We start from the raw sequence: 23,801 nt of genomic DNA, 5'->3' as shown, positions 1-23,801 counted from the left end.
ATTTGCGGCACGACCGTCATTACTGAATGGGAACGGTGCAAAACTGGGCTTTAGGCATTCGTCGTGCATTGTGGGGCCCGTGATATTACTACATTTATCCGAGGATGCGGCAGATATAGAAAAGGAATAACTTCGCTCACCTGGGAGCTTGTGCACGGTTACCAAGGGAGGAAAGTTGCATATACCGTTTTTTCAAGTCTGAAAGAATTAATGGAGGGGAGCAAGATAGTGAGTGCATAAAGATTAAAGCGAACAAGAAGCAAACGGGTGCGATCATACCAGCACTAATGCACCGGATCCCATCAGAACTCCGAAGTTAAGCGTGCTTGGGCGAGAGTAGTACTAGGATGGGTGACCTCCTGGGAAGTCCTCGTGTTGCACCCCAATTTTATTAATATTTTATTTTTGATATACTATTTGCAAATTCCATATGTCGTTTCGGCGAGACAACAGGAAACAACGTGCCGGATACTCGGACCATTGGCGGAACGACCGTCATTACTGAATGAGAACGGTGCAAAACCGGTCTTTTGGCATTCGTCGTGCATTGTGGGCCCCGCGATATTACTACATTTATCCGGGGATGCGGCAGATCTAGAAAGGAATAACTCCGCTCACCTGGGAGCTTGTGCACGGTTACCAAGGGAGGAAAGTTGCATACACCGTTTTTTCAAGTCTGAAAGAATTAATGGAGGGGAGCAAGATAGTGAGTGCATAAAGATTAAAGCGAACAAGAAGAAAACCGGTTCGATCATACCAGCACTAATGCACCGGATCCCATCAGAACTCCGAAGTTAAGCGTGCTTGGGCGAGAGTAGTACTAGGATGGGTGACCTCCTGGGAAGTCCTCGTGTTGCAACCCAATTTTATTAATATTTTATTATTGATATACTATTTGCAAATTCCATATGTCGTTTCGGCGAGACAACTGGAAACAACGTGCCGGATACTCGGACCATTTGCGGCACGACCGTCATTACTGAATGGGAACGGTGCAAAACCTTTCTTTTGGCATTCGTCGTGCATTGTGGGCCCCATGATATTACTACATTTATCCGGGGCAGCGACAGATCTAGAAACGACTAACTCCGCTCACCTGGGAGCATGTGCACGGTTACCAAGGGAGGAAAGTTGCATACACCGTTTTTTCAAATCTAGAAGAATTAATGGAGGGGAGGCAAGATAGTGATTGCATAAAGATTAAAGCGAACAAGAAGCAAACGGGTGCGATCATACCAGCACTAATGCACCGGATCCCATCAGAACTCCGAAGTTAAGCGTGCTTGGGCGTGAGTAGTACTAGGATGGGTGACCTGGGAAGTCCTCGTGTTGCACCCCAATTTTATTAATATTTTATTTTTGATATACTATATGCAAATTCCATATGTCGTTTCGGCGAGACAACAGGAAACAACGTGCCGGATACTCGGACCATTTGGGGAACGACCGTCATTACTGAATGGGAACGGTGCAAAACCGGGCGTTTGGCATTCGTCGTGCATTGTGGGCCCCATGATATTACAACATTTATCCGGGGATGCGGCAGATCTACAAAGGAATAACTCCGCTCACTTGGGAGCTTGTGCACGGTTACCAAGGGAGGAAAGTTGCATACACCGTTTTTTCAAATCTGAAAGGATTAATGGAGGGGAGCAAGACAGTGAGTGCATAAAGATTTCTGCGAACAAGATGCAAACGGGTGCGATCATACCAGCACTAATGCACCGGATCCCTTCAGAACTCCGAAGTTAAGTGTGCTTGGGCGAGAGTAGTACTAGGATGGGTGACCTCCTTGGAAGTCCTCGTGTTGCACCTCAATTTTATTAATATTTTATTTCTGATATATTATTTGCAAATTCCATATGTCGTTTCGGCGAGACAAATGGAAACAACGTGCCGGATACTAGGACCATTTGCGGAACGACCGTCATTACTGAATGGGAACGGTGCAAAACCGGGCTTTTGGCATTCGTCGTGCATTGTGGGCCCCGCGATATTACAACATTTATCCGGGGATGCGGCAGATCTAGAAAGGAATAACTCCGCTCACCTGGGAGCTTGTGCACGGTTACCAAGGGAGGAAAGTTGCATACAACGTTTTTTCAAGTCTGAAAGAATTAATGGAGGGGAGCAAGATAGTGAGTGCATAAAGATTAAAGCGAACAAGAAGAAAAGGGGTGCGATCATACCAGCACTAATGCACCGGATCCCATCAGAACTCCGAAGTTAAGCGTGCTTGGGCGAGAGTAGTACTAGGATGGGTGACCTCTTGGGAAGTCCTCGTGTTGCACCCCAATTTTATTAATATTTTATTTTTGATATACTATTTGCAAATTCCATATGTCGTTTCGGCGAGACAACAGGAAACAACGTGCCGGATACTCGGACCATTTGCGGAACGACCGTCATTACTGAATGGGAACGGTGCAAAACCGGGCTTTTGGCATTCGTCGTGCATTGTGGGCCCCGCGATATTACAACATTTATCCGGGGATGCGGCAGATCTAGAAAGGAATAACTCCGCTCACCTGGGAGCTTGTGCACGGTTACCAAGGGAGGAAAGTTGCATACACCGTTTTTTCAAGTCTGAAAGAATTAATGGAGGGGAGCAAGATAGTGAGTGCATAAAGATTAAAGCGAACAAGAAGAAAAGGGGTGCGATCATACCAGCACTAATGCACCGGATCCCATCAGAACTCCGAAGTGAAGCGTGCTTGGGCGAGAGTAGTACTAGGATGGGTGACCTCCTGGGAAGTCCTCGTGTTGCACCCCAATTTTATTAATATTTTATTTTTGATATACTATTTGCAAATTCCTTATGTCGTTTCGGCGAGACAACAGGAAACAACGTACCGGTTACTCGGACCATTTGCGGAACGACCGTCATTACTGAATGAGAACGGTGCAAAACCGGGCTTTTGGCATTCGTCGTGCATTGTGGGCCCCGCGATATTACTACATTTATCCGGGGATGCGGCAGATCTAGAAAGGAATAACTCCGCTCACCTGGGAGCTTGTGCACGGTTATCAAGGGAGGAAAGTTGCATACACCGTTTTTTCAAGTCTGAAATAATTAACGGAGGGGAGGAAGATAATGAGTGCATAAAGATTAAAGCGAACAAGAAGCAAACGGGTGCGATCATACCAGCACTAATGCACCGGATCCCATCAGAACTCCGAAGTTAAGCGTGCTTGGGCGAGAGTAGTACTAGGATGGGTGATCTCCTGGGAAGTCCTCGTGTTGCACCCCAATTTTATTAATATTTTATTTTTGATATACTATTTGCAAATTCCATATGTCGTTTCGGCGAGACAACTGGAAACAACGTGCCGGATACTCGGACCATTTGCGGAACGACCGTCATTACTGAATGGGAACGGTGCAAAACCGGGCTTTTGGCATTCGTCGTGCATTGTGGGCCCCGCGATATTACTACATTTATCCGGGGATGCGGCAGATCTAGAAAGGAATAACTCCGCTCACCTTGGAGCTTGTGCACGGTTACCAAGGGAGGAAAGTTGCATACACCGTTTTTTCAAATCTGAAAGAATTAATGGAGGGGAGCAAAATAGTGAGTGCATAAAGATTAAAGCGAACAAGAAGAAAAGGGGTGCGATCATACCAGCACTAATGCACCGGATCCCTTTAGAACTCCGAAGTTAAGCGTGCTTGGGCGAGAGTAGTACTAGGATGGGTGACCTCCTGGGAAGTCCTCGTGTTGCACCCCAATTTTATTAATATTTTATTTTTGATATACTATTTGCAAATTCCATATGTCGTTTCGGCGAGACAACAGGAAACAACGTGCCGGATATTCGGACCATTTGCGGAACGACCGTCATTACTGAATGGGAACGGTGCAAAACCAGGCTTTTGGCATTCATCGTGCATTGTGGGCCCCGCGATATTAAAACATTTATCCGGGGATGCGGCAGATCTTCTAAGGAATAACTCCGCTCACCTGGGAGCTTGTGCACGGTTACCAAGGGAGTAAATTTGCATACACCGTTTTTTCAAATCTGAAAGGATTAATGGCGGGGAGCAAGACAGTGAGTGCATAAAGATTCCTGCGAACCAGATGCAAACGGGTTCGATCATACCAGCACTAATGCACCGGATCCCATCAGAACTCCGAAGTTAAGCGTGCTTGGGCGAGAGTAGTACTAGGATGGGTGACCTCCTGGGAAGTCCTCGTGTTGCACCCCAATTTTATTAATATTTTATTTTTGATATACTATTTGCAAATTCTATATGTCGTTTCGGCGAGACAACTGGAAACAACGTGCCGGATACTCGGACCATTTGCGGCACGACCGTCATTACTGAATGGGAACGGTGCAAAACTGGGCTTTAGGCATTCGTCGTGCATTGTGGGCCCCGTGATATTACTACATTTATCCGAGGATGCGGCAGATATACAAAAGGAATAACTCCGCTCACCTGGGAGCTTGTGCACGGTTACCAAGGGAGGAAAGTTGCATAAACCGTTTTTTCAAGTCTGAAAGAATTAATGGAGGGGAGCAAGATAGTGAGTGCATAAAGATTAAAGCGAACAAGAAGCAAACGGGTGCGATCATACCAGCACTAATGCACCGGATCCCATCAGAACTCCGAAGTTAAGCGTGTTTGGGCGAGAGTAGTACTAGGATGGGTGACCTCCTGGGAAGTCCTCGTGTTGCACCCCTAATTTATTAATATTTTATTTTTGATATACTATTTGCAAATTCCATATGTCGTTTCGGCGAGACAACTGGAAACAACGAGCCGGATACTCGGACCATTTGCGGCACGACCGTCACTAACGAATGGGAACGGTGCAAAACCGGGCTTTTGGCATTCGTCGTGCATTGTGGGCCCCGCGATATTACTACATTTATCCGGGGATGCGGCAGATCTAGAAAGGAATAACTCCGCTCAGCTGGGAGCTTGTGCACGGTTACCAAGGGAGGAAAGTTGCATAAACCGTTTTTTCAAGTCTGAAAGAATTAATGGAGGGGAGCAAGATAGTGAGTGCATAAAGATTAAAGCGAACAAGAAGAAAACCGGTGCGATCATACCAGCACTAATGCACCGGATCCCATCAGAAATCCGAAGTTAAGCGTGCTTGGGCGAGAGTAGTACTAGGATGGGTGACCTCCTGGGAAGTCCTCGTGTTGCAACCCAATTTTATTAATATTTTATTTTTGATATACTATTTGCAAATTCCATATGTCGTTTCGGCGAGACAACTGGAAACAACGTGCCGGATACTCGGACCATTTGCGGCACGACCGTCATTACTGAATGGGAACGGTGCAAAACCTTTGTTTTGGCATTCGTCGTGCATTGTGGGCCCCACGATATTACTACATTTATCCGGGGCAGCGACAGATCTAGAAAGGACTAACTCCGCTCACCTGGGAGCTTGTGCACGGTTACCAAGGGAGGAAAGTTGCATACACCGTTTTTTCAAGTCTAAAAGAATTAATGGAGGGGAGCAAGATAGTGATTGCATAAAGATTAAAGCGAACAAAAAGCAAACGGGTGCGATCATACCAGCACTAATGCACCGGATCCCATCAGAACTCCGAAGTTAAGCGTGCTTGGGCGTGAGTAGTACTAGGATGGGTGACCTGGGAAGTCCTCGTGTTGCACCCCAATTTTATTAATGTTTTATTTTTGATATACTATATGCAAATTCCATATGTCGTTTCGGCGAGACAACAGGAAACAACGTGCCGGATACTCGGACCATTTGGGGAACGACCGTCATTACTGAATGGGAACGGTGCAAAACCGGGCGTTTGGCATTCGTCGTGCATTGTGGGCCCCATGATATTACAACATTTATCCGGGGATGCGGCAGATCTACAAAGGAATAACTCCGCTCACCTGGGAGCTTGTGCACGGTTACCAAGGGAGGAAAGTTGCATACACCGTTTTTTCAAATCTGAAAGGATTAATGGAGGGGAGCAAGACAGTGAGTGCATAAAGATTTCTGCGAACAAGATGCAAACGGGTGTGATCATACCAGCACTAATGCACCGGATCCCATCAGAACTCCGAAGTTAAGTGTGCTTGGGCGAGAGTAGTACTAGGATGGGTGACCTCCTTGGTAGTCCTCGTGTTGCACCTCAATTTTATTAATATTTTATTTCTGATATATTATTTGCAAATTCCATATGTCGTTTCGGCGAGACAACTGGAAACAAAGCGCCGGATACTCGGACCATTTCGGCACGACCGTCATTACTGAATGGGAACGGTGCAAAACCGGGCTTTAGGCATTCGTCGTGCATTGTGGGCCCCGCGATTTTACTACATTTATCCGGGGCAGCGACAGATCTAGAAAGGAATAACTCCGCTCACCTTGGATCTTGTGCACGGTTACCAAGGGAGGAAAGTTGCATACACCGTTTTTTCAAGTCTGAAGGAATTAATGGAGGGGAGCAAGATAGTGAGTGCATAAAGATTAAAACGAACAAGAAGCAAACGGGTGCGATCATACCAGCACTAATGCACCGGATCCCATCAGAACTCCGAAGTTAAGCGTGCTTGGGCGAGAGTAGTACTAGGATGGGTGACCTCCTGGGAAGTCCTCGTGTTGCACCCCAATTTTTTTAATATTTTATTTTTGATATACAATTTGCAAATTCCATATGTCGTTTCGGCGAGACAACAGGAAACAACGTGCCGGATACTCGGACCATTTGCGGAACGACCGTCATTACTGAATGGGAACGGTGCAAAACCGGGCTTTTGGCATTCGTCGTGCATTGTGGGCCCCGTGATATTACAACATTTATCCGGCGATGCGGCAGATCTTCTAAGGAATAACTCCGCTCACCTGGGAGCTTGTGCACGGTTACCAAGGGAGGAAATTTGCATACACCGTTTTTTCAAATCTGAAAGGATTAATGGAGGGGAGCAAGATAGTGAGTGCATAAAGATTAAAACGAACAAGAAGCAAACGGGTGCGATCATACCAACACTAATGCACCCGATCCCATCAGAACTCCGAAGTTAAGCGTGCTTGGGCGAGAGTGGTACTAGGATGGGTGACCTCCTGGGAAATCCTCGTGTTGCACCCCAATTTTATTAATATTTTATTTTTGATATACTATTTGCAAATTCCATATGTCGTTTCGGTGAGACAACTGGAAACAACGAGCCGGATACTCGGACCATTTGCGGCACGACCGTCATTAACGAATGGGAACGGTGCAAAACCTGGCTTTTGGCATTCGTCCTGCATTGTGGGCCTCGCGATATTACTGCATTTATCCGGGGATGCGGCAGATCTAGAAAGGAATAACTCCGCTCACCTGGGAGTTTGTGCATGGTTACCAAGGGAGGAAAGTTGCTTACACCGTTTTTTCAAATCTGAAGGAATTAATGAAGGGGAGCAAGACAGGGAGTGCATAAAGATTTCAGCGAACAAGATGCAAACGGGTGCGATCATACCAGCACTAATGCACCAGATACAATCAGTACTCGGAAGTTAAGCGTGCTTGGGCGACAGTAGTACTAGGATGGGTAACCTCCTGGGAAGTCCTCGTGTTGCACCCCAATTTTATTAATATTTTATTTTTGATATACTATTTGCAAATTCCATATGTCGTTTCGGCGAGACAACTGGAAACAACGTGCCGGATACTCGGACCATTTGCGGCACGACCGTCATTACTAAATGGGAACGGTACAAAACTGGGCTTTTGGCATTTGTAGTGCATTGTGGGCCCCGCGATATTACTACATTTATCCGGGGATGCGGCAGATCTAGAAAGGAATAACTCCGCTCAGCTGGGAGCTTGTGCACGGTTACCAAGGGAGGAAATTTGCATACACCGTTTTTTCAAATCTGAAAGGATTAATGGAGGGGAGCAAGATAGTGAGTGCATAAAGATTAAAGCGAACAAGAAGCAAACGGGTGCGATCATACCAGCACTAATGCACCGGATCCCATCAGGACTCCGAAGTTAAGCGTGCTTGGGCGAGAGTAGTAATAGGATGGGTGACCTCCTGGGAAGTCCTCGTGTTGCACCCAAATTTTATTAATATTTTATTTTTGATATACTATTTGCAAATTCTATATGTCGTTTCGGCGAGACAACTGGAAACAACGTGCCGGATACTCGGACCATTTGCGGCACGACCGTCATTACTGAATGGGAACGGTGCAAAACTGGGCTTTAGGCATTCGTCGTGCATTGTGGACCCCGTGATATTACTACATTTATCCGAGGATGCGGCAGATATACAAAAGGAATAACTCCGCTCACCTGGGAGCTTGTGCACGGTTACCAAGGGAGGAAAGTTGCATAAACCGTTTTTTCAAGTCTGAAAGAATTAATGGAGGGGAGCAAGATAGTGAGTGCATAAAGATTAAAGCGAACAAGAAGCAAACGGGTGCGATCATACCAGCACTAATGCACCGGATCCCATCAGAACTCCGAAGTTAAGCGTGCTTGGGCGAGAGTAGTACTAGGATGGGTGACCTCCTGGGAAGTCCTCGTGTTGCACCCCAATTTTATTAATATTTTATTTTTGATATACTATTTGCAAATTCCATATGTCGTTTCGGCGAGACAACTGGAAACAACGAGCCGGATATTCGGACCATTTGCGGCACGACCGTCATTAACGAATGGGAACGGTGCAAAACCGGGCTTTTGGCATTCGTCCTGCATTGTGGGCCCCACGATATTACTGCATTTATCCGGGGATGCGGCAGATCTAGAAAGGAATAACTCCGCTCACCTGTGAGTTTGTGCATGGTTACCAAGGGAGGAAAGTTGCATACACCGTTTTTTCAAATCTGAAGGAATTAATGAAGGGGAGCAAGACAGGGAGTGCATAAAGATTTCAGCGAACAAGATGCAAACGGGTGCGATCATACCAGCACTAATGCACCGGATACAATCAGTACTCCGAAGTTAAGCGTGCTTGGGCGACAGTAGTACTAGGATGGGTAACCTCCTGGGAAGTCCTCATGTTGCACCCCAATTTTATTAATATTTTATTTTTGATATACTATTTGCAAATTCCATATGTCGTTTCGGCGAGACAACTGGAAACAACGTGCCGGATACTCGGACCATTTGCGGCACGACCGTCATTACTGAATGGGAACGGTGCAAAACTGGGCTTTTGGCATTCGTCGTGCATTGTGGGCCCCGCGATATTACTACATTTATCCGGGGATGCGGCAGATCTAGAAAGGAATAACTCCGCTTAGCTGGGAGCTTGTGCACGGTTACCAAGGGAGGAAAGTTGCATACACCGTTTTTTCAAGTCTGAAAGAATTAATGGAGGGGAGCAAGATAGTGAGTGCATAAAGATTAAAGCGAACAAGAAGAAAACCGGTGCGATCATACCAGCACTAATGCACCGGATCCCATCAGAACTCCGAAGTCAAGCGTGCTTGGGCGAGAGTAGTACTAGGATGGGTGACCTCCTGGGAAGTCCTCGTGTTGCAACCCAATTTTATTAATATTTTATTTTTGATATACTATTTGCAAATTCCATATGTCGTTTCGGCGAGACAACTGGAAACAACGTGCCGGATACTCGGACCATTTGCGGCACGACCGTCATTACTGAATGGGAACGGTGCAAAACCTTTCTTTTGGCATTCGTCGTGCATTGTGGGCCCCGCGATTTTACTACATTTATCCGGGGTAGCGACAGATCTAGAAAGGAATAACTCCGCTCACCTGGGAGCTTGTGCACGGTTACCAAGGGAGGAAAGTTGCATACACCGTTTTTTCAAATCTGAAGGAATTAATGGAGGGGAGCAAGATAGTGAGTGCATAAAGATTAAAACGAACAAGAAGCAAACGGGTGCGATCATACCAGCACTAATGCACCGGATCCCATCAGAACTCCGAAGTTAAGCGTGCTTGGGCGAGAGTAGTACTAGGATGGGTGACCTCCTGGGAAGTCCTCGTGTTGCACCCCAATTTTATTAATATTTTATTTTTGATATACAATTTGCAAATTCCATATGTCGTTTCGGCGAGACAACAGGAAACAACGTGCCGGATACTCGGACCATTTGCGGAACGACCGTCATTACTGAATGGGAACGGTGCAAAACCGGGCTTTTGGCATTCGTCGTGCATTGTGGGCCCCGCGATATTACAACATTTATCTGGGGATGCGGCAGATCTTCTAAGGAATAACTCCGCTCACCTGGGAGCTTGTGCACGGTTACCAAGGGCGGAAATTTGCATACACCGTTTTTTCAAATCTGAAAGGATTAATGGAGGGGAGCAAGATAGTGAGTGCATAAAGATTAAAACGAACAAGAAGCAAACGGGTGCGATCATACCAGCACTAATGCACCGGATCCCATCAGAACTCCGAAGTTAAGCGTGCTTGGGCGAGAGTGGTACTCGGATGGGTGACCTCCTGGGAAATCCTCGTGTTGCACCCCAATTTTATTAATATTTTATTTTTGATATACTATTTGCGAATTCCATATGTCGTTTCGGTGAGACAACTGGAAACAACGAGCCGGATACTCGGACCATTTGCGGCACGACCGTCATTAACGAATGGGAACGGTGCAAAACCTGGCTTTTGGCATTCGTCCTGCATTGTGGGCCTCGCGATATTACTGCATTTATCCGGGGATGCGGCAGATCTAGAAAGGAATAACTCCGCTCACCTGGTAGCTTGTGCACGGTTACCAAGGGAGGAAAGTTGCATACACCGTTTTTTCAAATCTGAAGGAATTAATGAAGGGGAGCAAGACAGGGAGTGCATAAAGATTTCAGCGAACAAGATGCAAACGGGTGCGATCATACCAGCACTAATGCACCAGATACAATCAGTACTCGGAAGTTAAGCGTGCTTGGGCGACAGTAGTACTAGGATGGGTAACCTCCTGGGAAGTCCTCGTGTTGCACCCCAATTTTATTAATATTTTATTTTTGATATACTATTTGCAAATTCCATATGTCGTTTCGGCGAGACAACTGGAAACAACGTGCCGGATACTCGGACCATTTGCGGCACGACCGTCATTACTAAATGGGAACGGTACAAAACTGGGCTTTTGGCATTCGTAGTGCATTGTGGGCCCCGCGATATTACTACATTTATCCGGGGATGCGGCAGATCTAGAAAGGAATAACTCCGCTCAGTTGGGAGCTTGTGCACGGTTACCAAGGGAGGAAATTTGCATACACCGTTTTTTCAAATCTGAAAGGATTAATGGAGGGGAGCAAGATAGTGAGTGCATAAAGATTAAAGCGAACAAGAAGCAAACGGGTGCGATCATACCAGCACTAATGCACCGGATCCCATCAGGACTCCGAAGTTAAGCGTGCTTGGGCGAGAGTAGTAATAGGATGGGTGACCTCCTGGGAAGTCCTCGTGTTGCACCCCAATTTTATTAATATTTTATTTTTGATATACTATTTGCAAATTCTATATGTCGTTTCGGCGAGACAACTGGAAACAACGTGCCGGATACTCGGACCATTTGCGGCACGACCGTCATTACTGAATGGGAACGGTGCAAAACCTTTCTTTTGGCATTCGTCGTGCATTGTGGGCCCCGTGATATTACTACATTTATCTGGGGCAGCGACAGATTTAGAAAGGACTAACTCCGCTCACCTGGGAGCTTGTGCACGGTTACCAAGGGAGGAAAGTTGCATACACCGTTTTTTCAAGTCTAAAAGAATTAATGGAGGGGAGCAAGATACTGATTGCATAAAGATTAAAGCGAACAAGAAGCAAACGGGTGCGATCATACCAGCACTAATGCACCGGATCCCATCAGAACTCCGAAGTTAAGCGTGCTTGGGCGTGAGTAGTACTAGGATGGGTGACCTGGGAAGTCCTCGTCTTGCACCCCAATTTTATTAATATTTTATTTTTGATATACTATATGCAAATTCCATATGTCGTTTCGGCGAGACAACAGGAAACAACGTGCCGGATACTCGGACCATTTGGGGAACGACTGTCATTACTGAATGGGAACGGTGCAAAACCGGGCGTTTGGCATTCGTCGTGCATTGTGGGCCCCATGATATTACAACATTTATCCGGGGATGCGGTAGATCTACAAAGGAATAACTCCGCTCACCTGGGAGCTTGTGCACGGTTACCAAGGGAGGAAAGTTGCATACACCGTTTTTTCAAATCTGAAAGGATTAATGGAGGGGAGCAAGACAGTGAGTGCATAAAGATTTCTGCGAACATGATGCAAACGGGTGCGATCATACCAGCACTAATGCACCGGATCCCATCAGAACTCCGAAGTTAAGTGTGCTTGGGCGAGAGTAGTACTAGGATGGGTGACCTCCTTGGAAGTCCTCGTGTTGCACCTCAATTTTATTAATATTTTATTTCTGATATATTATTTGCAAATTCCATATGTCGTTTCGGCGAGACAACTGGAAACAAAGCGCCGGATACTCGGACCATTTGCGGCACGACCGTCATTACTGAATGGGAACGGTGCAAAACCGGGCTTTAGGCATTCGTCGTGCATTGTGGGCCCCGCGATTTTACTACATTTATCCGGGGCTGCGACAGATCTAGAAAGGAATAACTCCGCTCATCTTGGAGCTTGTGCACGGTTACCAAGGGAGGAAAGTTGCATACACCGTTTTTTCAAGTCTGAAGGAATTAATGGAGGGGAGCAAGATAGTGAGTGCATAAAGATTAAAGCGAACAAGAAGCAAACGGGTGCGATCATACCAGCACTAATGCACCGGATCCCATCAGAACTCCGAAGTTAAGCGTGCTTGGGCGAGAGTAGTACTAGGATGGGTGACCTCCTGGGAAGTCCTCGTGTTGCACCCCAATTTTATTAATATTTTATTTTTGATATACAATTTGCAAATTCCATATGTCGTTTCGGCGAGACAACAGGAAACAACGTGCCGGATACTCGGACCATTTGCGGAACGACCGTCATTACTGAATGGGAACGGTGCAAAACCGGGCTTTTGGCATTCGTCGTGCATTGTGGGCCCCGCGATATTACAACATTTATCCGGGGATGCGGCAGATCTTCTAAGGAATAACTCCGCTCACCTGGGAGCTTGTGCACGGTTACCAAGGGAGGAAATTTGCATACACCGTTTTTTCAAATCTGAAAGGATTAATGGAGGGGAGCAAGATAGTGAGTGCATAAAGATTAAAGTGAACAAGAAGCAAACGGGTGCGATCATACCAGCACTAATGCACCCGATCCCATCAGAACTCCGAAGTTAAGCGTGCTTGGGCGAGAGTGGTACTAGGATGGGTGACCTCCTGGGAAATCCTCGTGTTGCACCCCAATTTTATTAATATTTTATTTTTGATATACTATTTGCAAATTCCATATGTCGTTTCGGTGAGACAACTGGAAACAACGAGCCGGATACTCGGACCATTTGCGGCACGACCGTCATTAACGAATGGGAACGGTGCAAAACCGGGCTTTTGGCATTCGTCGTGCATTGTGGGCCTCGCGATATTACTGCATTTATCCGGGTATGCGGCAGATCTAGAAAGGAATAACTCCGCTCACCTGGGAGTTTGTGCATGGTTACCAAGGGAGGAAAGTTGCATACACCGTTTTTTCAAATCTGAAGGAATTAATGAAGGGGAGCAAGACAGTGAGTGCATAAAGATTTCAGCGAACAAGATGCAAACGGGTGCGATCATACCAGCACTAATGCACCGGATACAATCAGTACTCGGAAGTTAAGCGTGCTTGGGCGACAGTAGTACTAGGATGGGTAACCTCCTGGGAAGTCCTCGTGTTGCACCCCAATTTTATTAATATTTTATTTTTGATATACTATTTGCAAATTCCATATGTCGTTTCGGCGAGACAACTGGAAACAACGTGCCGGATACTCGGACCATTTGCGGCACGACCGTCATTACTGAATGGGAACGGTACAAAACTGGGCTTTTGGCATTCGTAGTGCATTGTGGGCCCCGCGATATTACTATATTTATCCGGGGATGCGGCAGATCTAGAAAGGAATAACTCCGCTCAGCTGGGAGCTTGTGCACGGTTACCAAGGGAGGAAAGTTGCATACACCGTTTTTTCAAATCTGAAAGGATTAATGGAGGGGAGCAAGATAGTGAGTGCATAAAGATTAAAGCGAACAAGAAGCAAACGGGTGCGATCATACCAGCACTAATGCACCGGATCCCATCAGGACTCCGAAGTTAAGCGTGCTTGGGCGAGAGTAGTACTAGGATGGGTGACCTCCTGGGAAGTCCTCGTGTTGCACCCCAATTTTATTAATATTTTATTTTTGATATACTATTTGCAAATTCCATATGTCGTTTCGGCGAGACAACTGGAAACAACGTGCCGGATATTCGGACCATTTGCGGCACGACCGTCATTACTGAATGGGAACGGTGCAAAACTGGGCTTTTGGCATTCGTCGTGCATTGTGGGCCCCGCGATATTACTACATTTATCCGGGGATGCGGCAGATCTAGAAAGGAATAACTCCGCTCAGCTGGGAGCTTGTGCACGGTTACCAAGGGAGGAAAGTTGCATACACCGTTTTTTCAAGTCTGAAAGAATTAATGGAGGGGAGCAAGATAGTGAGTGCATAAAGATTAAAGCGAACAAGAAGAAAACCGGTGCGATCATACCAGCACTAATGCACCGGATCCCATCAGAACTCCGAAGTCAAGCGTGCTTGGGCGAGAGTAGTACTAGGATGGGTGACCTCCTGGGAAGTCCTCGTGTTGCAACCCAATTTTATTAATATTTTATTTTTGATATACTATTTGCAAATTCCATATGTCGTTTCGGCGAGACAACTGGAAACAACGTGCCTGATACTCGGACCATTTGCGGCACGACCGTCATTACTGAATGGGAACGGTGCAAAACCTTTCTTTTGGCATTCGTCGTGCATTGTGGGCCCCGCGATTTTACTACATTTATCCGGGGTAGCGACAGATCTAGAAAGGAATAACTCCGCTCACCTGGGAGCTTGTGCACGGTTACCAAGGGAGGAAAGTTGCATACACCGTTTTTTCAAGTCTGAAGGAATTAATGGAGGGGAGCAAGATAGTGAGTGCATAAAGATTAAAACGAACAAGAAGCAAACGGGTGCGATCATACCAGCACTAATGCACCGGATCCCATCAGAACTCCGAAGTTAAGCGTGCTTGGGCGAGAGTAGTACTAGGATGGGTGACCTCCTGGGAAGTCCTCGTGTTGCACCCCAATTTTATTAATATTTTATTTTTGATATACAATTTGCAAATTCCATATGTCGTTTCGGCGAGACAACAGGAAACAACGTGCCGGATACTCGGACCATTTGCGGAACGACCGTCATTACTGAATGGGAACGGTGCAAAACCGGGCTTTTGGCATTCGTCGTGCATTGTGGGCCCCGCGATATTACAACATTTATCCGGGGATGCGGCAGATCTTCTAAGGAATAACTCCGCTCACCTGGGAGCTTGTGCACGGTTACCAAGGGAGGAAATTTGCATACACCGTTTTTTCAAATCTGAAAGGATTAATGGAGGGGAGCAAGATAGTGAGTGCATAAAGATTAAAATGAACAAGAAGCAAACGGGTGCGATCATACCAGCACTAATGCACCCGATCCCATCAGAACTCCGAAGTTAAGCGTGCTTGGGCGAGAGTGGTACTAGGATGGGTGACCTCCTGGGAAATCCTCGTGTTGCACCCCAATTTTATTAATATTTTATTTTTGATATACTATTTGCAAATTCCATATGTCGTTTCGGTGAGACAACTGGAAACAACGAGCCGGATACTCGGACCATTTGCGGCACGACCGTCATTAACGAATGGGAACGGTGCAAAACCTGGCCTTTGGCATTCGTCCTGCATTGTGGGCCTCGCGATATTACTGCATTTATCCGGGGATGCGGCAGATCTAGAAAGGAATAACTCCGCTCACCTGGGAGTTTGTGCATGGTTACCAAGGGAGGAAAGTTGCATACACCGTTTTTTCAAATCTGAAGGAATTAATGAAGGGGAGCAAGACAGGGAGTGCATAAAGATTTCAGCGAACAAGATGCAAACGGGTGCGATCATACCAGCACTAATGCACCAGATACAATCAGTACTCGGAAGTTAAGCGTGCTTGGGCGACAGTAGTACTAGGATGGGTAACCTCCTGGGAAGTCCTCGTGTTGCACCCCAATTTTATTAATATTTTATTTTTGATATACTATTTGCAAATTCCATATGTCGTTTCGGCGAGACAACTGGAAACAACGTGCCGGATACTCGGACCATTTGCGGCACGACCGTCATTACTAAATGGGAACGGTACAAAACTGGGCTTTTGGCATTCGTAGTGCATTGTGGGCCCCGCGATATTACTATATTTATCCGGGGATGCGGCAGATCTAGAAAGGAATAACTCCGCTCAGCTGGGAGCTTGTGCACGGTTACCAAGGGAGGAAATTTGCATACACCGTTTTTTCAAATCTGAAAGGATTAATGGAGGGGAGCAAGATAGTGAGTGCATAAAGATTAAAGCGAACAAGAAGCAAACGGGTGCGATCATACCAGCACTAATGCACCGGATCCCATCAGGACTCCGAAGTTAAGCGTGCTTGGGCGAGAGTAGTAATAGGATGGGTGACCTCCTGGGAAGTCCTCGTGTTGCACCCCAATTTTATTAATATTTTATTTTTTATATACTATTTGCAAATTCCATATGTCGTTTCGGCGAGACAACTGGAAACAACGAGCCGGATATTCGGACCATTTGCGGCACGACCGTCATTAACGAATGGGAACGGTGCAAAACCGGGCTTTTGGCATTCGTCCTGCATTGTGGGCCCCACGATATTACTGCATTTATCCGGGGATGCGGCAGATCTAGAAAGGAATAACTCCGCTCACCTGTGAGTTTGTGCATGGTTACCAAGGGAGGAAAGTTGCATACACCGTTTTTTCAAATCTGAAGGAATTAATGAAGGGGAGCAAGACAGGGAGTGCATAAAGATTTCAGCGAACAAGATGCAAACGGGTGCGATCATACCAGCACTAATGCACCGGATACAATCAGTACTCCGAAGTTAAGCGTGCTTGGGCGACAGTAGTACTAGGATGGGTAACCTCCTGGGAAGTCCTCGTGTTGCACCCCAATTTTATTAATATTTTATTTTTGATATACTATTTGCAAATTCCATATGTCGTTTCGGCGAGACAACTGGAAACAACGTGCCGGATACTCGGACCATTTGCGGCACGACCGTCATTACTGAATGGGAACGGTGCAAAACTGGGCTTTTGGCATTCGTCGTGCATTGTGGGCCCCGCGATATTACTACATTTATCCGGGGATGCGGCAGATCTAGAAAGGAATAACTCCGCTCAGCTGGGAGCTTGTGCACGGTTACCAAGGGAGGAAAGTTGCATACACCGTTTTTTCAAGTCTGAAAGAATTAATGGAGGGGAGCAAGATAGTGAGTGCATAAAGATTAAAGCGAACAAGAAGAAAACCGGTGCGATCATACCAGCACTAATGCACCGGATCCCATCAGAACTCCGAAGTCAAGCGTGCTTGGGCGAGAGTAGTACTAGGATGGGTGACCTCCTGGGAAGTCCTCGTGTTGCAACCCAATTTTATTAATATTTTATTTTTGATATACTATTTACAAATTCCATATGTCGTTTCGGCGAGACAACTGGAAACAACGTGCCTGATACTCGGACCATTTGCGGCACGACCGTCATTACTGAATGGGAACGGTGCAAAACCTTTCTTTTGGCATTCGTCGTGCATTGTGGGCCCCGTGATATTACTACATTTATCCGGGGCAGCGACAGATTTAGAAAGGACTAACTCCGCTCACCTGGGAGCTTGTGCACGGTTACCAAGGGAGGAAAGTTGCATACACCGTTTTTTCAAGTCTAAAAGAATTAATGGAGGGGAGCAAGATAGTGATTGCATAAAGATTAAAGCGAACAAGAAGCAAACGGGTGCGATCATACCAGCACTAATGCACCGGATCCCATCAGAACTCCGAAGTTAAGCGTGCTTGGGCGTGAGTAGTACTAGGATGGGTGACCTGGGAAGTCCTCGTGTTGCACCCCAATTTTATTAATATTTTATTTTTGATATACTATATGCAAATTCCATATGTCGTTTCGGCGAGACAACAGGAAACAACGTGCCGGATACTCGGACCATTTGGGGAACGACCGTCATTACTGAATGGGAACGGTGCAAAACCGGGCGTTTGGCATTCGTCGTGCATTGTGGGCCCCATGATATTACAACATTTATCCGGGGATGCGGTAGATCTACAAAGGAATAACTCCGCTCACCTGGGAGCTTGTGCACGGTTACCAAGGGAGGAAAGTTGCATACACCGTTTTTTCAAATCTGAAAGGATTAATGGAGGGGAGCAAGACAGTGAGTGCATAAAGATTTCTGCGAACATGATGCAAACGGGTGCGATCATACCAGCACTAATGCACCGGATCCCATCAGAACTCCGAAATTAAGTGTGCTTGGGCGAGAGTAGTACTAGGATGGGTGACCTCCTTGGAAGTCCTCGTGTTGCACCTCAATTTTATTAATATTTTATTTCTGATATATTATTTGCAAATTCCATATGTCGTTTCGGCGAGACAACTGGAAACAAAGCGCCGGATACTCGGACCATTTGCGGCACGACCGTCATTACTGAATGGGAACGGTGCAAAACCGGGCTTTAGGCATTCGTCGTGCATTGTGGGCCCCGCGATTTTACTACATTTATCCGGGGCAGCGACAGATCTAGAAAGGAATAACTCCGCTCATCTTGGAGCTTGTGCACGGTTACCAAGGGAGGAAAGTTGCATACACCGTTTTTTCAAGTCTGAAGGAATTAATGGAGGGGAGCAAGATAGTGAGTGCATAAAGATTAAAACGAACAAGAAGCAAACGGGTGCGATCATACCAGCACTAATGCACCAGATACAATCAGTACTCGGAAGTTAAGCGTGCTTGGGCGACAGTAGTACTAGGATGGGTAACCTCCTGGGAAGTCCTCGTGTTGCACCCCAATTTTATTAATATTTTATTTTTGATATACTATTTGCAAATTCCATATGTCGTTTCGGCGAGACAACTGGAAACAACGTGCCGGATACTCGGACCATTTGCGGCACGACCGTCATTACTAAATGGGAACGGTACAAAACTGGGCTTTTGGCATTCGTAGTGCATTGTGGGCCCCGCGATATTACTACATTTATCCGGGGATGTGGCAGATCTAGAAAGGAATAACTCCGCTCAGCTGGGAGCTTGTGCACGGTTACCAAGGGAGGAAATTTGCATACACCGTTTTTTCAAATCTGAAAGGATTAATGGAGGGGAGCAAGATAGTGAGTGCATAAAGATTAAAGCGAACAAGAAGCAAACGGGTGCGATCATACCAGCACTAATGCACCGGATCCCATCAGGACTCCGAAGTTAAGCGTGCTTGGGCGAGAGTAGTAATAGGATGGGTGACCTCCTGGGAAGTCCTCGTGTTGCACCCCAATTTTATTAATATTTTATTTTTGATATACTATTTGCAAATTCTATATGTCGTTTCGGCGAGACAACTGGAAACAACGTGCCGGATACTCGGACCATTTGCGGCACGACCGTCATTACTGAATGGGAACGGTGCAAAACTGGGCTTTAGGCATTCGTCGTGCATTGTGGGCCCCGTGATATTACTACATTTATCCGAGGATGCGGCAGATATACAAAAGGAATAACTCCGCTCACCTGGGAGCTTGTGCACGGTTACCAAGGGAGGAAAGTTGCATAAACCGTTTTTTCAAGTCTGAAAGAATTAATGGAGTGGAGCAAGATAGTGAGTGCATAAAGATTAAAGCGAACAAGAAGCAAACGGGTGCGATCATACCAGCACTAATGCACCGGATCCCATCAGAACTCCGAAGTTAAGCGTGCTTGGGCGAGAGTAGTACTAGAATGGGTGACCTCCTGGGAAGTCCTCGTGTTGCACCCCAATTTTATTAATATTTTATTTTTGATATACTATTTGCAAATTCCATATGTCGTTTCGGCGAGACAACTGGAAACAACGAGCCGGATATTCGGACCATTTGCGGCACGACCGTCATTAACGAATGGGAACGGTGCAAAACCGGGCTTTTGGCATTCGTCCTGCATTGTGGGCCCCACGATATTACTGCATTTATCCGGGGATGCGGCAGATCTAGAAAGGAATAACTCCGCTCACCTGTGAGTTTGTGCATGGTTACCAAGGGAGGAAAGTTGCATACACCGTTTTTTCAAATCTGAAGGAATTAATGAAGGGGAGCAAGACAGGGAGTGCATAAAGATTTCAGCGAACAAGATGCAAACGGGTGCGATCATACCAGCACTAATGCACCGGATACAATCAGTACTTCGAAGTTAAGCGTGCTTGGGCGACAGTAGTACTAGGATGGGTAACCTCCTGGGAAGTCCTCATGTTGCACCCCAATTTTATTAATATTTTATTTTTGATATACTATTTGCAAATTCCATATGTCGTTTCGGCGAGACAACTGGAAACAACGTGCCGGATACTCGGACCATTTGCGGCACGACCGTCATTACTGAATGGGAACGGTGCAAAACTGGGCTTTTGGCATTCGTCGTGCATTGTGGGCCCCGCGATATTACTACATTTATCCGGGGATGCGGCAGATCTAGAAAGGAATAACTCCGCTCAGCTGGGAGCTTGTGCACGGTTACCAAGGGAGGAAAGTTGCATACACCGTTTTTTCAAGTCTGAAAGAATTAATGGAGGGGAGCAAGATAGTGAGTGCATAAAGATTAAAGCGAACAAGAAGAAAACCGGTGCGATCATACCAGCACTAATGCACCGGATCCCATCAGAACTCCGAAGTCAAGCGTGCTTGGGCGAGAGTAGTACTAGGATGGGTGACCTCCTGGGAAGTCCTCGTGTTGCAACCCAATTTTATTAATATTTTATTTTTGATATACTATTTGCAAATTCCATATGTCGTTTCGGCGAGACAACTGGAAACAACGTGCCTGATACTCGGACCATTTGCGGCACGACCGTCATTACTGAATGGGAACGGTGCAAAACCTTTCTTTTGGCATTCGTCGTGCATTGTGGGCCCCGCGATTTTACTACATTTATCCGGGGTAGCGACAGATCTAGAAAGGAATAACTCCGCTCACCTGGGAGCTTGTGCACGGTTACCAAGGGAGGAAAGTTGCATACACCGTTTTTTCAAGTCTGAAGGAATTAATGGAGGGGAGCAAGATAGTGAGTGCATAAAGATTAAAACGAACAAGAAGCAAATGGGTGCGATCATACCAGCACTAATGCACCGGATCCCATCAGAACTCCGAAGTTAAGCGTGCTTGGGCGAGAGTAGTACTAGGATGGGTGACCTCCTGGGAAGTCCTCGTGTTGCACCCCAATTTTATTAATATTTTATTTTTGATATACAATTTGCAAATTCCATATGTCGTTTCGGCGAGACAACAGGAAACAACGTGCCGGATACTCGGACCATTTGCGGAACGACCGTCATTACTGAATGGGAACGGTGCAAAACCGGGCTTTTGGCATTCGTCGTGCATTGTGGGCCCCGCGATATTACAACATTTATCCGGGGATGCGGCAGATCTTCTAAGGAATAACTCCGCTCACCTGGGAGCTTGTGCACGGCTACCAAGGGAGGAAATTTGCATACACCGTTTTTTCAAATCTGAAAGGATTAATGGAGGGGAGCAAGATAGTGAGTGCATAAAGATTAAAATGAACAAGAAGCAAACGGGTGCGATCATACCAGCACTAATGCACCCGATCCCATCAGAACTCCGAAGTTAAGCGTGCTTGGGCGAGAGTGGTACTAGGATGGGTGACCTCCTGGGAAATCCTCGTGTTGCACCCCAATTTTATTAATATTTTATTTTTGATATACTATTTGCAAATTCCATATGTCGTTTCGGTGAGACAACTGGAAACAACGAGCCGGATACTCGGACCATTTGCGGCACGACCGTCATTAACGAATGGGAACGGTGCAAAACCTGGCCTTTGGCATTCGTCCTGCATTGTGGGCCTCGCGATATTACTGCATTTATCCGGGGATGCGGCAGATCTAGAAAGGAATAACTCCGCTCACCTGGGAGTTTGTGCATGGTTACCAAGGGAGGAAAGTTGCATACACCGTTTTTTCAAATCTGAAGGAATTAATGAAGGGGAGCAAGACAGGGAGTGCATAAAGATTTCAGCGAACAAGATGCAAACGGGTGCGATCATACCAGCACTAATGCACCAGATACAATCAGTACTCGGAAGTTAAGCGTGCTTGGGCGACAGTAGTACTAGGATGGGTAACCTCCTGGGAAGTCCTCGTGTTGCACCCCAATTTTATTAATATTTTATTTTTGATATACTATTTGCAAATTCCATATGTCGTTTCGGCGAGACAACTGGAAACAACGTGCCGGATACTCGGACCATTTGCGGCACGACCGTCATTACTAAATGGGAACGGTACAAAACTGGGCTTTTGGCATTCGTAGTGCATTGTGGGCCCCGCGATATTACTATATTTATCCGGGGATGCGGCAGATCTAGAAAGGAATAACTCCGCTCAGCTGGGAGCTTGTGCACGGTTACCAAGGGAGGAAATTTGCATACACCGTTTTTTCAAATCTGAAAGGATTAATGGAGGGGAGCAAGATAGTGAGTGCATAAAGATTAAAGCGAACAAGAAGCAAACGGGTGCGATCATACCAGCACTAATGCACCGGATCCCATCAGGACTCCGAAGTTAAGCGTGCTTGGGCGAGAGTAGTAATAGAATGGGTGACCTCCTGGGAAGTCCTCGTGTTGCACCCCAATTTTATTAATATTTTATTTTTGATATACTATTTGCAAATTCTATATGTCGTTTCGGCGAGACAACTGGAAACAACGTGCCGGATACTCGGACCATTTGCGGCACGACCGTCATTACTGAATGGGAACGGTGCAAAACTGGGCTTTAGGCATTCGTCGTGCATTGTGGGCCCCGTGATATTACTACATTTATCCGAGGATGCGGCAGATATACGAAAGGAATAACTCCGCTCACCTAGGAGCTTGTGCACGGTTACCAAGGGAGGAAAGTTGCATAAACCGTTTTTTCAAGTCTGAAAGAATTAATGGAGGGGAGCAAGATAGTGAGTGCATAAAGATTAAAGCGAACAAGAAGCAAACGGGTGCGATCATACCAGCACTAATGCACCGGATCCCATCAGAACTCCGAAGTTAAGCGTGCTTGGGCGAGAGTAGTACTAGGATGGGTGACCTCCTGGGAAGTCCTCGTGTTGCACCCCAATTTTATTAATATTTTATTTTTGATATACTATTTGCAAATTCCATATGTCGTTTCGGCGAGACAACTGGAAACAACGAGCCGGATATTCGGACCATTTGCGGCACGACCGTCATTAACGAATGGGAACGGTGCAAAACCGGGCTTTTGGCATTCGTCCTGCATTGTGGGCCCCATGATATTACTGCATTTATCCGGGGATGCGGCAGATCTAGAAAGGAATAACTCCGCTCACCTGTGAGTTTGTGCATGGTTACCAAGGGAGGAAAGTTGCATACACCGTTTTTTCAAATCTGAAGGAATTAATGAAGGGGAGCAAGACAGGGAGTGCATAAAGATTTCAGCGAACAAGATGCAAACGGGTGCGATCATACCAGCACTAATGCACCGGATACAATCAGTACTCCGAAGTTAAGCGTGCTTGGGCGACAGTAGTACTAGGATGGGTAACCTCCTGGGAAGTCCTCGTGTTGCACCCCAAT

General features: G+C 46.3%; 40 non-coding genes and 10 pseudogenes across 40 annotated transcripts; all 50 read left to right on the top strand.

Annotated features, from left to right (window-relative positions):
- The first annotated feature begins 265 nt into the window (after window positions 1-265).
- LOC148858353 (5S ribosomal RNA) lies at window positions 266-384 on the top strand. The gene has a single exon (XR_016095910.1). It is a non-coding gene; the product is annotated as a 5S ribosomal RNA (ribosomal RNA).
- Window positions 385-744: 360 nt separating this feature from the next.
- On the top strand, window positions 745-862 carry LOC148858352 (5S ribosomal RNA). Its single transcript, XR_016097728.1, has one exon. It is a non-coding gene; the product is annotated as a 5S ribosomal RNA (ribosomal RNA).
- A 360-nt stretch (window positions 863-1,222) lies between these two features.
- LOC148858351 (5S ribosomal RNA) lies at window positions 1,223-1,338 on the top strand. Its single transcript, XR_016097246.1, has one exon. It is a non-coding gene; the product is annotated as a 5S ribosomal RNA (ribosomal RNA).
- A 359-nt stretch (window positions 1,339-1,697) lies between these two features.
- LOC148858350 (5S ribosomal RNA) lies at window positions 1,698-1,816 on the top strand. Its single transcript, XR_016097407.1, has one exon. It is a non-coding gene; the product is annotated as a 5S ribosomal RNA (ribosomal RNA).
- Window positions 1,817-2,175: 359 nt separating this feature from the next.
- Window positions 2,176-2,294, top strand: LOC148858349 (5S ribosomal RNA). The gene has a single exon (XR_016095626.1). It is a non-coding gene; the product is annotated as a 5S ribosomal RNA (ribosomal RNA).
- Window positions 2,295-2,653: 359 nt separating this feature from the next.
- On the top strand, window positions 2,654-2,772 carry LOC148858348 (5S ribosomal RNA). Its single transcript, XR_016095747.1, has one exon. It is a non-coding gene; the product is annotated as a 5S ribosomal RNA (ribosomal RNA).
- A 359-nt stretch (window positions 2,773-3,131) lies between these two features.
- LOC148858347 (5S ribosomal RNA) lies at window positions 3,132-3,250 on the top strand. The gene has a single exon (XR_016095915.1). It is a non-coding gene; the product is annotated as a 5S ribosomal RNA (ribosomal RNA).
- Window positions 3,251-3,609: 359 nt separating this feature from the next.
- On the top strand, window positions 3,610-3,728 carry LOC148858346 (5S ribosomal RNA). Its single transcript, XR_016096145.1, has one exon. It is a non-coding gene; the product is annotated as a 5S ribosomal RNA (ribosomal RNA).
- Window positions 3,729-4,087: 359 nt separating this feature from the next.
- On the top strand, window positions 4,088-4,206 carry LOC148858345 (5S ribosomal RNA). The gene has a single exon (XR_016096649.1). It is a non-coding gene; the product is annotated as a 5S ribosomal RNA (ribosomal RNA).
- A 360-nt stretch (window positions 4,207-4,566) lies between these two features.
- Window positions 4,567-4,685, top strand: LOC148858344 (5S ribosomal RNA). The gene has a single exon (XR_016095771.1). It is a non-coding gene; the product is annotated as a 5S ribosomal RNA (ribosomal RNA).
- Window positions 4,686-5,044: 359 nt separating this feature from the next.
- On the top strand, window positions 5,045-5,163 carry LOC148858343 (5S ribosomal RNA). The gene has a single exon (XR_016097765.1). It is a non-coding gene; the product is annotated as a 5S ribosomal RNA (ribosomal RNA).
- Window positions 5,164-5,522: 359 nt separating this feature from the next.
- On the top strand, window positions 5,523-5,638 carry LOC148858342 (5S ribosomal RNA). Its single transcript, XR_016097245.1, has one exon. It is a non-coding gene; the product is annotated as a 5S ribosomal RNA (ribosomal RNA).
- Window positions 5,639-5,997: 359 nt separating this feature from the next.
- LOC148858341 (5S ribosomal RNA) lies at window positions 5,998-6,116 on the top strand. Its single transcript, XR_016097890.1, has one exon. It is a non-coding gene; the product is annotated as a 5S ribosomal RNA (ribosomal RNA).
- A 358-nt stretch (window positions 6,117-6,474) lies between these two features.
- On the top strand, window positions 6,475-6,593 carry LOC148858340 (5S ribosomal RNA). Its single transcript, XR_016095899.1, has one exon. It is a non-coding gene; the product is annotated as a 5S ribosomal RNA (ribosomal RNA).
- A 359-nt stretch (window positions 6,594-6,952) lies between these two features.
- LOC148858339 (5S ribosomal RNA) lies at window positions 6,953-7,071 on the top strand. The gene has a single exon (XR_016097757.1). It is a non-coding gene; the product is annotated as a 5S ribosomal RNA (ribosomal RNA).
- A 359-nt stretch (window positions 7,072-7,430) lies between these two features.
- LOC148858338 (5S ribosomal RNA) lies at window positions 7,431-7,549 on the top strand (annotated as a pseudogene).
- Window positions 7,550-7,908: 359 nt separating this feature from the next.
- On the top strand, window positions 7,909-8,027 carry LOC148858337 (5S ribosomal RNA). The gene has a single exon (XR_016097109.1). It is a non-coding gene; the product is annotated as a 5S ribosomal RNA (ribosomal RNA).
- A 360-nt stretch (window positions 8,028-8,387) lies between these two features.
- LOC148858336 (5S ribosomal RNA) lies at window positions 8,388-8,506 on the top strand. Its single transcript, XR_016095888.1, has one exon. It is a non-coding gene; the product is annotated as a 5S ribosomal RNA (ribosomal RNA).
- Window positions 8,507-8,865: 359 nt separating this feature from the next.
- LOC148858335 (5S ribosomal RNA) lies at window positions 8,866-8,984 on the top strand (annotated as a pseudogene).
- Window positions 8,985-9,343: 359 nt separating this feature from the next.
- Window positions 9,344-9,462, top strand: LOC148858334 (5S ribosomal RNA). Its single transcript, XR_016097292.1, has one exon. It is a non-coding gene; the product is annotated as a 5S ribosomal RNA (ribosomal RNA).
- A 359-nt stretch (window positions 9,463-9,821) lies between these two features.
- LOC148858333 (5S ribosomal RNA) lies at window positions 9,822-9,940 on the top strand. Its single transcript, XR_016095877.1, has one exon. It is a non-coding gene; the product is annotated as a 5S ribosomal RNA (ribosomal RNA).
- A 359-nt stretch (window positions 9,941-10,299) lies between these two features.
- LOC148858332 (5S ribosomal RNA) lies at window positions 10,300-10,418 on the top strand. The gene has a single exon (XR_016096162.1). It is a non-coding gene; the product is annotated as a 5S ribosomal RNA (ribosomal RNA).
- A 359-nt stretch (window positions 10,419-10,777) lies between these two features.
- On the top strand, window positions 10,778-10,896 carry LOC148858331 (5S ribosomal RNA; annotated as a pseudogene).
- A 359-nt stretch (window positions 10,897-11,255) lies between these two features.
- On the top strand, window positions 11,256-11,374 carry LOC148858330 (5S ribosomal RNA). Its single transcript, XR_016096954.1, has one exon. It is a non-coding gene; the product is annotated as a 5S ribosomal RNA (ribosomal RNA).
- A 359-nt stretch (window positions 11,375-11,733) lies between these two features.
- On the top strand, window positions 11,734-11,849 carry LOC148858329 (5S ribosomal RNA). Its single transcript, XR_016097833.1, has one exon. It is a non-coding gene; the product is annotated as a 5S ribosomal RNA (ribosomal RNA).
- Window positions 11,850-12,208: 359 nt separating this feature from the next.
- On the top strand, window positions 12,209-12,327 carry LOC148858328 (5S ribosomal RNA). The gene has a single exon (XR_016096852.1). It is a non-coding gene; the product is annotated as a 5S ribosomal RNA (ribosomal RNA).
- Window positions 12,328-12,686: 359 nt separating this feature from the next.
- On the top strand, window positions 12,687-12,805 carry LOC148858327 (5S ribosomal RNA). The gene has a single exon (XR_016095866.1). It is a non-coding gene; the product is annotated as a 5S ribosomal RNA (ribosomal RNA).
- A 359-nt stretch (window positions 12,806-13,164) lies between these two features.
- On the top strand, window positions 13,165-13,283 carry LOC148858326 (5S ribosomal RNA). The gene has a single exon (XR_016097066.1). It is a non-coding gene; the product is annotated as a 5S ribosomal RNA (ribosomal RNA).
- A 359-nt stretch (window positions 13,284-13,642) lies between these two features.
- On the top strand, window positions 13,643-13,761 carry LOC148858325 (5S ribosomal RNA; annotated as a pseudogene).
- A 359-nt stretch (window positions 13,762-14,120) lies between these two features.
- Window positions 14,121-14,239, top strand: LOC148858324 (5S ribosomal RNA). The gene has a single exon (XR_016095900.1). It is a non-coding gene; the product is annotated as a 5S ribosomal RNA (ribosomal RNA).
- A 359-nt stretch (window positions 14,240-14,598) lies between these two features.
- On the top strand, window positions 14,599-14,717 carry LOC148858323 (5S ribosomal RNA). The gene has a single exon (XR_016097291.1). It is a non-coding gene; the product is annotated as a 5S ribosomal RNA (ribosomal RNA).
- A 359-nt stretch (window positions 14,718-15,076) lies between these two features.
- Window positions 15,077-15,195, top strand: LOC148858322 (5S ribosomal RNA). The gene has a single exon (XR_016095855.1). It is a non-coding gene; the product is annotated as a 5S ribosomal RNA (ribosomal RNA).
- A 359-nt stretch (window positions 15,196-15,554) lies between these two features.
- LOC148858321 (5S ribosomal RNA) lies at window positions 15,555-15,673 on the top strand. Its single transcript, XR_016097065.1, has one exon. It is a non-coding gene; the product is annotated as a 5S ribosomal RNA (ribosomal RNA).
- Window positions 15,674-16,032: 359 nt separating this feature from the next.
- On the top strand, window positions 16,033-16,151 carry LOC148858320 (5S ribosomal RNA; annotated as a pseudogene).
- Window positions 16,152-16,510: 359 nt separating this feature from the next.
- Window positions 16,511-16,629, top strand: LOC148858319 (5S ribosomal RNA). Its single transcript, XR_016096953.1, has one exon. It is a non-coding gene; the product is annotated as a 5S ribosomal RNA (ribosomal RNA).
- Window positions 16,630-16,988: 359 nt separating this feature from the next.
- LOC148858318 (5S ribosomal RNA) lies at window positions 16,989-17,107 on the top strand (annotated as a pseudogene).
- A 359-nt stretch (window positions 17,108-17,466) lies between these two features.
- Window positions 17,467-17,585, top strand: LOC148858317 (5S ribosomal RNA). Its single transcript, XR_016097290.1, has one exon. It is a non-coding gene; the product is annotated as a 5S ribosomal RNA (ribosomal RNA).
- A 359-nt stretch (window positions 17,586-17,944) lies between these two features.
- On the top strand, window positions 17,945-18,060 carry LOC148858316 (5S ribosomal RNA). The gene has a single exon (XR_016097242.1). It is a non-coding gene; the product is annotated as a 5S ribosomal RNA (ribosomal RNA).
- Window positions 18,061-18,419: 359 nt separating this feature from the next.
- LOC148858315 (5S ribosomal RNA) lies at window positions 18,420-18,538 on the top strand. Its single transcript, XR_016097737.1, has one exon. It is a non-coding gene; the product is annotated as a 5S ribosomal RNA (ribosomal RNA).
- A 359-nt stretch (window positions 18,539-18,897) lies between these two features.
- On the top strand, window positions 18,898-19,016 carry LOC148858314 (5S ribosomal RNA; annotated as a pseudogene).
- Window positions 19,017-19,375: 359 nt separating this feature from the next.
- Window positions 19,376-19,494, top strand: LOC148858313 (5S ribosomal RNA). The gene has a single exon (XR_016096952.1). It is a non-coding gene; the product is annotated as a 5S ribosomal RNA (ribosomal RNA).
- A 360-nt stretch (window positions 19,495-19,854) lies between these two features.
- On the top strand, window positions 19,855-19,973 carry LOC148858312 (5S ribosomal RNA). The gene has a single exon (XR_016095715.1). It is a non-coding gene; the product is annotated as a 5S ribosomal RNA (ribosomal RNA).
- A 359-nt stretch (window positions 19,974-20,332) lies between these two features.
- LOC148858311 (5S ribosomal RNA) lies at window positions 20,333-20,451 on the top strand (annotated as a pseudogene).
- A 359-nt stretch (window positions 20,452-20,810) lies between these two features.
- LOC148858310 (5S ribosomal RNA) lies at window positions 20,811-20,929 on the top strand. Its single transcript, XR_016097287.1, has one exon. It is a non-coding gene; the product is annotated as a 5S ribosomal RNA (ribosomal RNA).
- A 359-nt stretch (window positions 20,930-21,288) lies between these two features.
- LOC148858309 (5S ribosomal RNA) lies at window positions 21,289-21,407 on the top strand. Its single transcript, XR_016095844.1, has one exon. It is a non-coding gene; the product is annotated as a 5S ribosomal RNA (ribosomal RNA).
- A 359-nt stretch (window positions 21,408-21,766) lies between these two features.
- On the top strand, window positions 21,767-21,885 carry LOC148858308 (5S ribosomal RNA). Its single transcript, XR_016097064.1, has one exon. It is a non-coding gene; the product is annotated as a 5S ribosomal RNA (ribosomal RNA).
- A 359-nt stretch (window positions 21,886-22,244) lies between these two features.
- Window positions 22,245-22,363, top strand: LOC148858307 (5S ribosomal RNA; annotated as a pseudogene).
- A 359-nt stretch (window positions 22,364-22,722) lies between these two features.
- Window positions 22,723-22,841, top strand: LOC148858306 (5S ribosomal RNA). The gene has a single exon (XR_016097165.1). It is a non-coding gene; the product is annotated as a 5S ribosomal RNA (ribosomal RNA).
- A 360-nt stretch (window positions 22,842-23,201) lies between these two features.
- Window positions 23,202-23,320, top strand: LOC148858305 (5S ribosomal RNA). The gene has a single exon (XR_016095833.1). It is a non-coding gene; the product is annotated as a 5S ribosomal RNA (ribosomal RNA).
- A 359-nt stretch (window positions 23,321-23,679) lies between these two features.
- Window positions 23,680-23,798, top strand: LOC148858304 (5S ribosomal RNA; annotated as a pseudogene).
- The last annotated feature ends 3 nt before the right edge of the window (window positions 23,799-23,801 follow it).

The sequence above is a fragment of the Nelumbo lutea genome, chromosome 4, assembly GCF_056320005.1.
Source record: "Nelumbo lutea isolate HS-2025 chromosome 4, American lotus-T2T, whole genome shotgun sequence".
Classification (NCBI taxonomy): Eukaryota; Viridiplantae; Streptophyta; class Magnoliopsida; order Proteales; family Nelumbonaceae; genus Nelumbo; species Nelumbo lutea.
Note: the sequence above shows the minus strand (reverse complement) of the source record. Positions and strands in the feature narration are given on the sequence as shown.